We start from the raw sequence: 14,612 nt of genomic DNA on the forward strand, positions 1-14,612 counted from the left end.
CTCACATCCACGGCTAAAGAAAAAGGTTTGTCAAAATCAGGAGATGTTAAAGCAGGGTTATGGGACAATATGTCCTTTAAATTTTCTAAAGCATTCTGACATGATTTTATCCACACAAATTTCTCCCCCCTCTTCAGAAGATTGGTTAACGGAAGAGCAATTTGTGCAAAATTCTTGCAAAACCATCTAACCTTCTCACTGCTTTCTTGCCATTTGGAATAGGAAATTTAGAAATCATTTGCACTCATGCTTGATAAGGGGCAGTTTTTCCCTGACCAATTACGTGTCCACAGTATGTCACAGTACCATGTCCAAATTAACTTTTAGCTAAATTGACAGTTAAGTTTGCTTTGGATAATCTTGCAAACAATTTTTCCAATTCCATCATATGTTCTTCCCATATATCACTTTTTCTGACCAAGTCATCAATATGTTTTAAACCTTGGATTACAGAATGTTTCATCCTTTTGAATGTCTCTGGGGCATTTTTCATGCCAAAAGGTAGCACATTATATTCGTACACACCTGATGGTATCACAAATGCGGAAATATCTCTTCCTTTTTTGGTTAGTGGCATGCACCAGTAACCCTTCAAGAGATTCACCTTAGTAAGAAATTCAGATTTCCCAATTATATCAATACAATCATCCATTCCAGGAATGGGATAACCATTTGATTACTGCATTATCCTTTCTGTAATCTGTCTGCACAGAATCTAAAAGTTCCATCAGTTTTAGGTACCAGAACACAAGGATAACTCCAATTTGAGTTGGAAGGTCTTATAATATCATTTCCCAACATGTTTTCCACTTCCTGATCCATTATTTTACTCTTTTCAATGTTTATTCAATAGAGGTGTTGTTTTATGGGACTCGCTTCTCCTACATCCACTTCATGATAAATCACTGATATTCTTTGAGGCACATCTGGAAACAAAGTTTTAAATTTTAAAAGTCACTGTTTCAATTGCTTCTTTTCTTGGGGCTGGAGATGATCTAACTTATCATCCAGATTCTGCAAAATGGTTGAATTAGATGTTCCACTACTGAAATTAATCTTATCTTTATTTCTTTATGGGATTCTTTTAGTTACTTTCAAAATTTGTAAGATTAACTAGTTTCTGGTTTTTGATCCCAACATTTACTTTCTTTCGTAGTGGACTGTTTGTGTTAAGCCAGTGGCCTCCAAAGGGAGGGGACTGATACTCAGATTATTAGTATAGTGGCTTTCTTTTTTAATAGAACATAGGTTCTAATACTATTTGTATTCCTATATATGATTTATTAATTCTTTATTTTCAAGTACCTATGTAACATTTATTTGATAAAAGAAATTAAAACATGGGTGTTTGACTTTAAATAAACAAATTAACTTAATGCATTGCTTTGGTTTTCTGCAGAAAAAAATGACAAAATGGAAATCAAAAATCGATGTACAATAACTAAGGAGTTAAATGAACATGCTGCAGAATGAACTTAACTGTCTGCAAAGGTAATTATTTCATGACATATTGATTTATCTTTGCTCAAATTATTCAGTACTATATTTTATTGTACTCTTGCCCTTACTGTATTCATAGCTTTAAAAAAATAATTTGTGGTATATGTCCAAAATATTTGTTGCTCATGTATGCAATAGCACTGAACTTCCATGAGTCTCAATCCTGATAACCCTTTCTGACTTGCTGCTTCTGCTGTTCTCCAGCACTGGAGTTTGTGGAGTCATTGTAGGAGTGTATTATCCATATGAATCAGATGGAAATTCTGGCACCTTTTTGTCCACTCAGTGCTGATATCTACCGACATCCCTTATGAAAACTGAGTAGTTGTACTGTCAAGGTCCCTACTTATCTCACCTCAACCTCAATTGTTTCATTTCTCCCATGTGCAAGCATCTGCCTGCAAGTTCTAGATAACAATGCTGCCGATTGCAAAGGAATCAGAAGCTTCCTAAAAATCCTTTATACTGGTTCAAATACTAACCAGTAAATATCTGAATACAGACAAATGAGCACTGCATTTTTAATTCATCCTGTGTAGTTTTCAGTTCTTGTAGGATTTGTTTTGGGCATGTCGTACTTTTCAATTTTAAATTCTTGTGTATATTACAAGTTGGTTTCTGAATGACAACCCCTTTGCATTACTTGTATAAAAAAAATCTAATTGCAATTTCAACATATGATTTAAATTGCAGATAATTTTATTTATAAATTAAACCATTCAGGCAGAGAGAAGGTTCCAGTATGAACTACATCTTGTTTGTTTTTTTTTTAAATGTTTGCTGGTAATCCAAGTAATATTCTCCCCCAGTGATAAAGTAATATTGCGAAAATTATTTTAATTAATTTATGCAGAAATTCTGTTTCAAAACTGGCTTCCACATTTGTTGATCATTTATATAATCCATGGATTCAATTGGTTTTGTTACTGGTTGCCTTGCAAGGGTCTTCCAGACTTTCTACTTAATTTTTTTTAATGCAAGTAAATAACATTTCAGCGAAAAAAGTCTTCCTCTCAGATAGCCGAAGGAACAGTTTTGCTTTGGGATTGAACTGGAATAAACCAGTCAGTTAAGTCACTGCCCATCATTTAGAAATACATTTGAATTAATTTCACGGATGGTTGCTGAGTGCTGGCACCAAATGTTCTATTCACCAGCATTGTCAATCCCTAAGTTACAGTGTAGATAGAAGAGTTGAACTTTTTCTCATCTTGCCAATGCTGTGATTTTTTGAGCTTTACGTGTTACATAGTTGACAGAGAGATCTACATTTTGTTCCAAGTTGATGAGCTGCTGTTTTGTGTCATGCAAATTTTTGCCTCCTCTCTGCTAGTTTTCCCACTTACTTATCTTTTCCCATTAGATGGCCATAACTTGATTTTAGCAGTAGATATTTATCAATATTCAATACTTTTCCTTCCATTAAAAGAATGTAGTGGACAATGAAATTATTAAAAAGAACTTTATCGTCAAAAAAATTGAATTAAGACATTCTGCCTTAAAATCCTCAAGTTTAATACATATGCATTAATCTCTATTGCATGGCTGATGCATAAAATTAAAATGCATTTTTCTTTCCTGCATATTGTTATCTTTAATGCTTCCTGATCGTGTTATTTTAGATGTTTATAATTTGTTCATTTACCTTTTTGAATCTATTTATATATTTTTGAATATGGTTCATCTCAACCCAATATCTAAAAGCTGGAATGTTTCGAGGCTGACTGATGAGAATGTTGGCAAGACAGTTTTCCCCCAACAAGGTGCAGGCTGGGTATAGAAGTGTTGAGAGTCCATTTTTATCTTGAGTACAAGATCAAGGCAAATTTGAAAAGCAGGCTGAACAGCAACCATACAGGGAAGTGAGTATATTAGATCAAAAGTCTGCAGTGGAGTGCAGACAAAAATACCAGACACATTTGTTCTAAATACAAGGTCAAAAGGTTGTGCACTTATGGAGAACAGGGTCCCTGACTATGCACGTGAGGTATGGACTGACTGTAACACAAAGTAATGGGTAACCTAATATAGCTGAGGAGAAAAAAAGGGTCTTAAGACCCTGAGATCCTAGTAGAAACAGTAGTCCATGAATAAGCAACATCTTTCAAGCAACTGCACGATAAAGTTTAACAACTTTAGAGGCATTAATTAATCCCTACATTTTTGTTAGGTTGTGGTTTCATGTGTCCATAAATTCTGAAGTGAAAATAATTGTAAAGGCTGCTTTGAAAGATAAAACCAGTCATATGTTTGGTAGAAATTACAGGCATTTGAGTAGTTCCCTTTCTGTGGGCTCTTTGAAAACCATCTCTCAGTGAATTAATATAGGTAAGTTCCTCATGGGGACTAATTGGGAAGAATGACATTTTGCATTTTCTCCCACAAGAAGATTTATTGTCCTACCCTACCGATCTAAAACAGCATGGCATATACAAGATGTCTTATTATATACAGATGTGTCACACAAATATAAAAAGCTGCAGCATTTTACATAAAGCAGGCCATGAGATTTTGTTTGAGATCATTAAAGAGGAACTTATGCAGCATTCCAGAGTTGGAGCCCCATGGCAAAGTAAGATCTTGCAAAGCACTTTGAAAATGAAAAGTGTTGAATCATTTCACCTTGGAGAATTTTCTCTTTAAACATCGATGCAGTGATCACATTCATAGTGAAAAGTAAGGAAGCAAAGATATTACAGGAAGGCCAAAATAATTGCAAGTTCCAAGTGATAATGAGGATGAGTTAATGAGCATATATATTGTACTCTATGCATATGCACTAAAATTCTTGCTGTAACCAAACGGGTCTTTTGTAAAAGTGTATAATTGTATATTTAATTGATTTTAAAAAGGGACAATAAATACAAAAGAAAGATAGAACCATAGAATATTATAGCACAGAATATAGGCCTCTCGGTCATTCTAGTCTGTGCCGATCTATTTATTATTCTGCCTCATTCCATTGACCTGCACCCATTCCATATCCGTCCTATCCATGTACCTATCCAAATTTTTCTTAAATATTTAAATTGTGTCCACATTCATTACTTCTGCTGGCAGCTCATTCCATACTCCCACTACTCTCTGTGTGAAGAAATTACCCCTAAACTTTTCCCCTTTCACCCTTAATCCATGTCCTTTGATTTGCATCTCACCTACCCTCAGTGGAAAAAGGCTATGTATATTTACTCTGTCTATTCCCCTCATAATTTTGTAAATCTCTATCAAATCTCCCCTCATTCTTCTATGCTCTGGGGAATAAAGTCCTAACCTATTTAACCTTTCCCTGTAACTCAGTTCCTGAAATCCCAGCAGCATTCTAATAAATCTTCTCAACACTCTTTCAAGCTTATTGCCTATTTGCCTGTAGTTAGGTGACCAAAACTGCACATAATACTCCAAACTTGGCCTTACTAATGTCTTTACCATAACATCCCAACTCCTATACTCATTAATTTATGAAGGCAATGGGTCAAAAACTCTCTTTACGACCCTATCTATCTGTGACAGCACTTTTAGAGAATTATGTATCTGTGTTCCCAGATCCCTCTGTTCTACTGCACTCCTCAGTGCCCTACCATTTACCGATTATGTCCTACTGAAATAGTTTGCTATTTAAATACTGTTCAGTTCCATTCTCTTCCAGAAATGCTGATTATGAAGAAACTCTTCTCCTCTCCAAATGGGATTTCTGTCATTGCAATGGTTTCTGTTTCCCTCCTTGTTTTTAATAATGTTAAGTTCTGATGAAGGGTTATCAACCTATAACATTAACTCTTTTTCTCTCATCATAGTTACTTGTTGACCAATTGAGAATTTCCAATAGTTTCTTGTTTATATATTAGTTCAATTTCAATATGTTAACTTGGATTTTCACTCCCAGATTAACATTAAATATCAGATTTTAGATTTATAGTCAGAGTACATGCATGATATCACATACAACCCTGAGATTCTTTTGTTCTGCTGTACACAGCTTACACTTGTAAATAATTAAAGAACTGTAAACGGATAACAAATGTAAACAAACTGTGCAATAGAGAGAATTTTTAAAAATCAATAGTGCACACGTAAGAGTCCTTAAATGAGCCCCTGATTTTGTTGTTGAAGAATCTGTTGGTGGAGGGGTAGCAGCTGATCTTTAACCTGGTGGTGTGAGTTGTGTGGCACCTATAACCTCTTTACTGATGGCAGCAGTGAGAACAAAGCGTGTGCTGAGTGGTGAGGATCCTTGATGATTGCTGCTGCACTCCAACAGGAGCATTCCCTGTAGATGTTCTCAATAGTGGGGAAGGTTATGCCTGTGATGTCCTCTTCTGTCTCCACTACTTTTTGGAGGGCTTTACGCTCAAGTGTATTTGTGTGCCCATACCGGACTGTGATGCAGGTGGTCAGGACTCTTTCTACCACACGTCTGTACAAATTTGCCAGGGTTTCTGGTATCATACCAAACCTCTGCAAACACCTGAGGAAGTAGAGGCGCTGACATGATTTCTTCATGAGGCACTGACATACTTTTCTCCATGAAAAAAAATATATGGGTAGTTTCTAATTATTTGCTTCTGATACCTCTTTTTTTAGTCTAATTGGTAAATAAAAATGATTGGTCTGTGCAGTATTATGGACAAATTTTAAGTAATTTGTATTAAACTTCTCTCTTTTCCTTCTTTCAGCTGTTCAACTTTTCATGATCTTTGCCATAATTCTTTATATTATTTTTGTCACTTTTGAATTAAGTGATTGCCTGACAGACGGGGTACTTTATAATCTTACAATTTCAAATTCCCAAGTTTGCTCTTTTTGTTGAGCTGAACATTTATTCACAATAAAGTTTCTGGACACTTTAATTCAGAAAACACTTAATATACAAGATCCTACAGAAATAATCAACAATTATTTTACTCTCCTGGCATCTAAATTTTCAATATGTTTCCAAAGACAAAATTAATGATAAATATTGAAAATCGAGAGAGTATCTAATGTGGCTTCTGATACCACAACTTTCAACTAAATTTAACATTTGTATTATTTCTACAAAATGGATCTTATTTTTAATTGAGCAGATTTATTTGATGGTCCTCAGGTACTTAATTATACCCATCATAGTGGATTCCATTGTGTTTGAGAAATAGAAACCAGGGATTCTTGAAATTCCAAGGGTTAGACAGTGACTAGTTACAGGATGATTAGTAATTCAATTATCTGCAAACACCTATAGCTATTTTTCATTTTCGACAAGAGGATGTGAACCATTCTTTTAAGATCTCCAAGTTAGCATTTCATCTGCTGTGATTTTCTTCAGGTGTTGAAACCAAGCTTTGGGATACTTGCCTTAATCCTCTTATGCTTGTGTGCCTGGAAGTCAAAGATTGTTTGTATGGTTTAGGACTTAATGATCTGCCATTGCTGGAATTTTAAGGTCAAGCTGACCTTTCTAGTTGAACCTATACAATTGCATTTTGGTTTTAATTTTGTTTTGGCACTTCTAAGCTTTAAATTTAATGTGGTGTTATGTAAACAATATATTCTGGAAAATAGTATAACACCTGCATGTTGCTTCGAATGTACATTTTTTAGCTTTCTTTAGCTGGTCACTTTTTAAAGCACTTTGAAGGACACTTCCATTGAACAGCTGTGAAATTGTTTCTTTTGGAAAGATTTTCCTTTTCAATTTAAAAAAAAGCACGTGGCCCAAAAGAGGCCCTGAAGTTTCTTGTTTTACTGTAGAATTGGGGCAAATGCTCTTCCTGACCATTAAGTTGGGACAGAATTCACTTTTGTTGGCTTTCCATATGAAAGTCAATCCCAAATGCTACGATTTACCAGTAAGTCCCTCGCCACCTAATTATTCTTTATGACATGAGGGTCAATGGTGCTGTAGCCTAGAATTTCCACAAATTATATTCTCAATGCACAAGGGGAAGGTTAGAATGAGCAATATAAGGTGCAGCTGCTGCCATGATCAGCTGCAAGTGGTGGAAGTGGAAGGTTTTTGTGCCTGGTTTGAGGAGCAATTACAGCAGCTGGGAATTACTTTCCCAAACAAGTTTTTTTTCTTGTATGTTTTAAGACTTCTGACTGCCTCTGTGAGTGTGAGATTACCATTAAATTTTGATCAGCTGTTTTCTTTCAGGCCTTTCTCTTCACCCTCCCCTCGCCTCCTCCCCCACAATATTGTCTTACACATGTGGATTGCAAACTCTTGTGAATAGAGACATACCAATGCTTTTGGAAACTTTGCCTTGGAATTCTTGCAGATTGTCTGTCTTTTTTTTCTCCAATATGACATTGCTGTTCACTGCTGCAATAGAGGAGACCAAAAACATTTCATCAAAATGGGCAACCTTGAATTTTTGGCCATTGGTACATTTTATTGCAGGATTCCCAAAAATGCAAATGAAGTTTCTCTGTTAATTTCAAGTCATTTGTACTCTTGGCACAAAATTGTTGTCGTCTGTGTGTACTGCTCTTCCAAAGTCTACGCAGTTTATTTTCCTTCATCTTTCCTTAATATTTCCCATTATTCATTTCCTTATTTATCAGATTCCAGTACATGTGACCTTTACGTTCCTATTTATCACTCATCCGCAGCTGTCCCCTCCTTCACCCTCCCTTCCCCCATCCCATTATCTGATTCCATTGACCTTTTTTCCCTTGTCTGCTTCCACCTATCACCTTCCTGGCTCCCCATTCCTACTTGGCTCCATCTGCTGGCATCCTTAACCCCCTCTTTTTGTGGCCTATCACCTGCTGGCCCCTATCTCAATCCTCCTCTTTATACTTGCTATTTTCCCTCTTCAATCTCAGTTCTGATGCAGGTTCTCCACTGAAAATGGGTTGAAACAGAGGGGTGGAGGCAGAAGGGGCGGAGGCAGATTCTCAACTGAAAACTAGTTGAAACGGGTGGAGACAGGGGGGGTTTAGAGATGGGGATGGGGATGTGGAGACAAGGGGCTGTTGAAGCAGAGGGGCTGGAGACAGGGGCTGAAGTCAGGGAGGTGTAAACAAGGGGATTGAAATGGGTAGAAACAATTAATTTCTCACCCACCCCCACAAATCCTCACCTACAAATGCATCCGCACCCACCTTCCCCATCCCTCCACTACCCGCAGATGCTACTACACCTGCTGAATTCCTCCAGTGGTTTGTTTTTGCTCACGATTCCAGCATCTGAAGTCTCCAGTGTCTCAATAAAATATTGGACTTTATCCAAAGAAGTTACAATTTAAAATTCAGTTAGAGTACAGCTTTAGACAGACCTCATTTGGAGTACTGCATTCAGTCTTGGGGACTAAATTTCAGGAAATATTGTATGTATTGGTTTTGGAGAGAACAGAACAATAATTCTGATAAGTAAAACAAGAAAATCTATAGACACTGTGGTTGAAGTAAAAACACAATGCTGGATAAACTCAGCAGGTCAAACAGTGTCCTTTATATACCAAAGATAAAGATTCATAACCAATGTTTCGGGCTTGAGCCCTTCAAGGTATGGAAAAAAATCTAATTCTGATATGTTTGAAGCAATAAATTGGAAAGGTGGATGCATATTTCCCTTGATACTATTAAACTATGGATCTAATTGCGATCAATTGAAATTATTAGGTGCAGAAAAACTAATAAGATACAGAAAAACAAATTTATTCAGTGGTGACTATAAAGTGGAGAGACATCTTAAAATGTCACCTTTGCTATTTTGGATAAAAATCAGGAAATACTTGCTTCGAAAATAGATACATTATGCTGGGTTTTTATTTTCAGGGCTACGTGATTCAAATTTTTTTTAAACCTCAAGTTAGATTGCAATTGAAAACACTTCCAGATTATATCCATTTGGGAAAGTTTGATTTCTGCATTGGTGTCATTTGGTGCAGTGGAACTTACCATGCTGCATTCCAATTGTGGGAAAACCTGCACAACATTGTTCTGGGGAATGCATTTTTTAATCCGATGACATGTGGTCTCATACTTGTGAGTCTTCTTCTTGGTGGGGGAAGGGTGAAAAAAAATGTCTGGGAAAGGATGTCTTTTAATAGATTGGCTGCTTTTCCAAGGCAACGGGGAGTGGATGGAGGGGAGAGGGGTTTCTGCGGAGGTCTGAGCTGTGTTCACAACTCTGCAGTTGCTTTCAGTTTTGAACAAAGCAGTCCCTGTTCCACACAGTGATGCATCCTGACAAGATACTTTCAATGGTGCATCTGTCAGTTATTCAGGGACATGGTTGACTTGCCAAATTTCCTCATGCTTCTGAGGAAGAAGAGGTGGTGGTGGACTTTATTAGATAAATATTAAGACATTTTCTGACTCCCAGCTGCTCTGCCATTCTCATACACTGGAATTTTCAAGCAATGATTTTATGCAAATTATGAGAGAAATCTGGAGCATTGTGAATTGCATTTTAAAGTTCCCATTCCACTGCCAGGCTGGTTTAAGACCTCTCCAGTGGCATGATCAAACTTTCCCAAAAGATCATTATTTAATTGTTGTTGAGATGTAAACTATCCAGATCCAGATTACTCAGAGGCAAATGCAGAGGCAAATGGCTTGGTCATGTAATACAGGGTAGTTGATTCCCATTGACTTGAGTAAACATTAAAATCCTAAGTCACTTTCTCACAAAATCAGGCTCCTGAAATATTTTACTTGGCAGTGATCTGTTATGTCAGTATATTTAGTAGTTTTCTGGACTATTAAACTCAAATCCTTCAGTAAAGTAGATCAGGTAAAGGGTGATTTGCAGATGGATCAGATATTTGTGCATATCTTTGCCATCCATTTCCTCAGTGAGAAAATTGGCTGCTTTTCTCATGACATGATTCCATCATTAACAACCATCAGACATGGTTCTTAATTTTTGTAGCCGTCAGCAATCTTTTGGTCTTTAACTTAATGTTTTGTTTTTATTAGAACATTTTCTGGTTGTGAATATTCCTGTTAGGTGTAGAGTCATACAGTTGTGAAGCAAATTGACCCTTTAGCCAACCATGTCTGTGTTGACCATCTATATCAGTGGTTTTCAAACTTCTTCTTTCCACTCACATTCCATCTTAAATAATCCCTATGCCATAGGTGCTCTGTGGTTAGTAAGGGATTACTTAAGGTGGTATGTGAGTGGTGGTGGGGGTGGGGGGGGGGGGGGGGTAAAGTTGAGAACCACTGCTCAAGAACCAATTGTTACTGAAATATTTTGGTTGATAAAAATTGTCATTGGCCCATTTCCTTTGGAGTTATGAAACTGTACACATAATGAGTCAATGAGGTACAATTAAAACAATGGTTTTCAAACGTTCTATCCATTCACAATCCCTTATTAATTAATCATGGAGCACCTATGGGATAGGGATTATTTAAAGTGGTATATGAGTGGAAAGAAAAAGTTTGAAAACTACAGATCTATAGTAATCCCATGCCTGGATTAATTTCACATCCTTCTCTGCCCTGCTCATTCAAGTACCTGTCCAATACCTCTTCAATGTTGTAACTGTTCCTGCTTCCACCACCTCCTCTGGTAAGTCCATCTATTAACCCAATACAACTATTTATTCATGACATGAAGACGAGAGGAATATGCAGAGAATCATTGATTTCTCTTGGTATTGACAAATGCATCTTCCAAAATACATCACGGCATTTTGTGTAAAGTTTTTTCCTGCTTTTTACTTCTGCTGGCAGAATATATTTCTCTTCTCTGACCTGGTTAAATTCTTCATGGCTGCTCCTGTCAAACCCTCCACGTGATATCAGGGGCATTGTTGTTGGTTGGCCAGCTAATATGAATGACCAAATGAAAGCAGGGTTATGTTATTTGCTATTTAATTCATGGCATCAAAGGACAATTGATATTTCATTGATGTTTTCTGACTGATCAAGTAACTCTAATCTGTAATTAGAGCAGAAAATGCAGGTCAGGGAGCATCTGCAGAAAGTGAAACAAAATTAATGTTCACCTACATTTCTCATAATAATATACTCATTTTGGGACTGGGAGTGGGACTAAGGGCAGGAAGAGAAAATGGACTGTGCAGTTCTGAGGCATTAACCTGTTTTAAAAAAAAAGAAATGTAATGGATGTGAACTTGACAACAAAGGCTGACAAAACTCCCCCCTCTCTGTAACTTATCACAGAAACAAGCCCTTTTGGCCCTTCTAGTATGTGCCTAGGCCCACTGATCTGCACCCATAGCCCTCCATAACTTGTCCATGCAGGTACCTGTCCAAATTATTCTTAAATATTAAAATTTAGCCTGCATTTGCTACCTGCGCTGGCAGCTCATTCCACACTCCCACCATTCTCGGTGTGAAGTTCCCCCTAAACTTTTCCTCTTGTATCTCATCTACCCTACCCTCACCTACCTGCAGTGGAAAAAGTCTACCCCCTCATAATTTTAAATAACCCACTTTCTCATGGTCTCTCCCTCTCCCTTTCTTTCCACCTCTCTCACTTTCTATCCCATACCCTCTTTCTTCTAGGCCCTCCCCTCTCTCCCTCCCCTGCTTCTTTCCCCCATTATATTGACAATATCATTCCCTTCCCTTTCGTGTTGATGAAAGGTCCAACTTGTCAAGTGGCTGACTTTCTACCCACAGATGCTGTCTGACTTGATGACTTCCTCCAGCAATTATTTGTTATTGCTGTGAGGGGCGACTCTCTGCCTTCCTCACCGTAGACAAAGTTAAAGCATTTCAAGTATGTTGCATTCTAAATGTAGTATTATGTGACAATAATTGAATCTTTCTTTACCTTTGCTTACAAAGGCTTGTTGATGGCTTACAAATCAATGTACCCCTACAATTGAGCCACTCCAAGTTGCATGTGAATTTGTCTGGGAAAGTAAAACCACATCTTACAGTCTTCTAAAATTCAATTGATGCTTTCTTTAGAGCTTCCTGATATAATTTTGTAGAAATGTGAGATAAGTGGTTAGATTAAATTGTAGATCAGCAGAGGAGATAATTTAATTCAAAATTTTTATTGAGCAGGTCCCCCTCCCTTAAAGCAATTAATATCAGTAAAGCAATGTACAGTACGTGAAAATGAATGACTTGAAAATAACAATATAATAATATTGAGTTTGAGTAGTATTATGAAAAGGATTAAATAATGGGTGATATTGTGGCTCTGTTATTGGAGGAATAATTCAGAGGCCAGGACGATTGATCTCAGAATTAAGTCTCACCATAATTAATAATGAATTGAAATCTTGTTATTTAAATTAATCTGGAATAAGAAGATAACATCTGACCATGGATTACTAGATTGCAATGAGATCCTTCCAGTTCATTAAAGTCCTTTATGGATGGAGATTAGTTGTCTGGGCTTTTTGTATCTCAATAATGGTGGTGCCAATGACCTTTTGGGAAAATTTGAGAGGTTTGAAAGCGATGGGAACTTTAAAACATCTTCAAACAGGAGGGAGGTAAAATTGGCTGCAGAATATGGACATTTATTGGAAAAGGGGAACAAGGATGTGAACCCTGCTAATTAAGTAATACGAAAGAAAGGAATCTTTGCAAAGATACTGATGACACAGGTAGATGTGGAAGTATGATGACAGATTAAAAATGGGCACTGAGTCTAGTATTTCAAGGTGAAGGTGTATTTCAGAGCAGTTTTAGGAAATAATTAATTGTAAAGAGGATTAAATGCTTGAAAGATTCAACAAATGAGGTCATAAAGACTGAACTGAGAAACTAAAAATAATACTACAAAGAGCATACGCTAGGTCCACTGCCAGAGAGATTTTTGGAAGAGCAAATGTGCAAATAGATTTCTGAGAAGCCCATTAATAAGAAGGTAACAATAATAGGAGTCAAGGACAGAGAAATAGACTGTTTCAAATGCATTCTAGAAAAACACACTTCATCAATACAGAGCAAGTCTGACAAGAGAGGGGGCAGCACCTGTAATTTCTACTTGCATTGACAAATTGTAAAAGAGAGCTCTCAACAGAACATCCTACACTGAAGACAGTAAACTCTCAATTGAACAAAGCAGTGTCACCCAAAATGTACAAGTTATACTATTTAATACAACCAGCTCCTAAAGTTAGAATACATTGCATTACTTGTCATTTAGAGAAGGAAATAAACCAATGCAATCAAACACACTACCCAAATAAAATCATACAATTAGTTGGCTATTCACTTTTAATTATTTATAGTTACAAATACAATCATTTATGAATTAACTTGGTCTCCTTGTTCACTGAATTCTTCACTGCTCTTACATGGTATGATAGAGTCAAATACTCTATCAAAATTTGACAGGTACTGTGGAAAGTATAGCAACAGGTTGCATCGTAGGAACACAGAAGGGAGCAGAAGGGAGCAAACATAGCCAGGTCTATCACAGAATCTAACCTCCCATGCATCTATGTGAGCAACCTCTTCTTGTGGCTCCCTTCGGAAAGAAGGCACAGAAGCCTGAAGTCAAGTACTACTTGGTTTCCAATGGCTATCAGGATCTTGAACTTCCCCTTATATACACAATCATTAAATACTCTGTCTGCAGAATTGTAATACCACTCAATTTCTTGCACTATGGTAACTGAATATTTATTATCTATATTATGTATTCATCATGCATTTTTAATTTGATGCATGCTGTTGTTTTTTTACATACCTATTCAGCTGCAGCAAATAAGAATTTCGGTGCATATTTGCATTGAACAATGTACATGATAAATAACTCATCATTTTTTGGTACAATAGTGGAATTCTTGATCCAGGTCAAAGCAATCTCTCCTTTCATTGCTTCTTGAAGCTGTCCATTCTTATTCCTCTTTTTTTCAAACTGTATTGTATCTAGATGCCTACCCTGCCTCCTTTAGACAACAGACCTTTCCTCATTTTTTCCTTCAATCTTTAATCAGAGATTATTTGACAGAATGCAGATGATTTCACTGCATACAATCATTATTTGCTTTTCATAGTGTATTTTTCCTTTTTAAATACTTTTATTAATTTCAAATGTAAGCATTCATATACAAAACATTTATGGAATACATAATAATAATAGCAAATGACAAATTTAATAACTCAAGTTATAAAGCATATATAACCATAATTCAAAATTATAATGTGACAGTATATAGATATGTTTTGGGGAGATA

The 14,612-nt window shown here is 36.6% G+C and overlaps 1 long non-coding RNA gene across 2 annotated transcripts in view; it reads left to right on the top strand.

The window, feature by feature from the left end:
• The window catches only part of LOC138744832 (uncharacterized), a 216,380-nt gene that overhangs the window by 155,624 nt on the left and 46,144 nt on the right, over nucleotides 1-14,612 (top strand). For both annotated transcript variants that reach the window (XR_011345793.1, XR_011345794.1), the window contains exon 9: nucleotides 1,400-1,491. This is a non-coding gene — a long non-coding RNA (uncharacterized lncRNA). The remainder of the gene's footprint in view (nucleotides 1-1,399; nucleotides 1,492-14,612) is intronic.

Source organism: Narcine bancroftii, chromosome 10, assembly GCF_036971445.1.
Source record: "Narcine bancroftii isolate sNarBan1 chromosome 10, sNarBan1.hap1, whole genome shotgun sequence".
Taxonomy (NCBI): Eukaryota; Metazoa; Chordata; class Chondrichthyes; order Torpediniformes; family Narcinidae; genus Narcine; species Narcine bancroftii.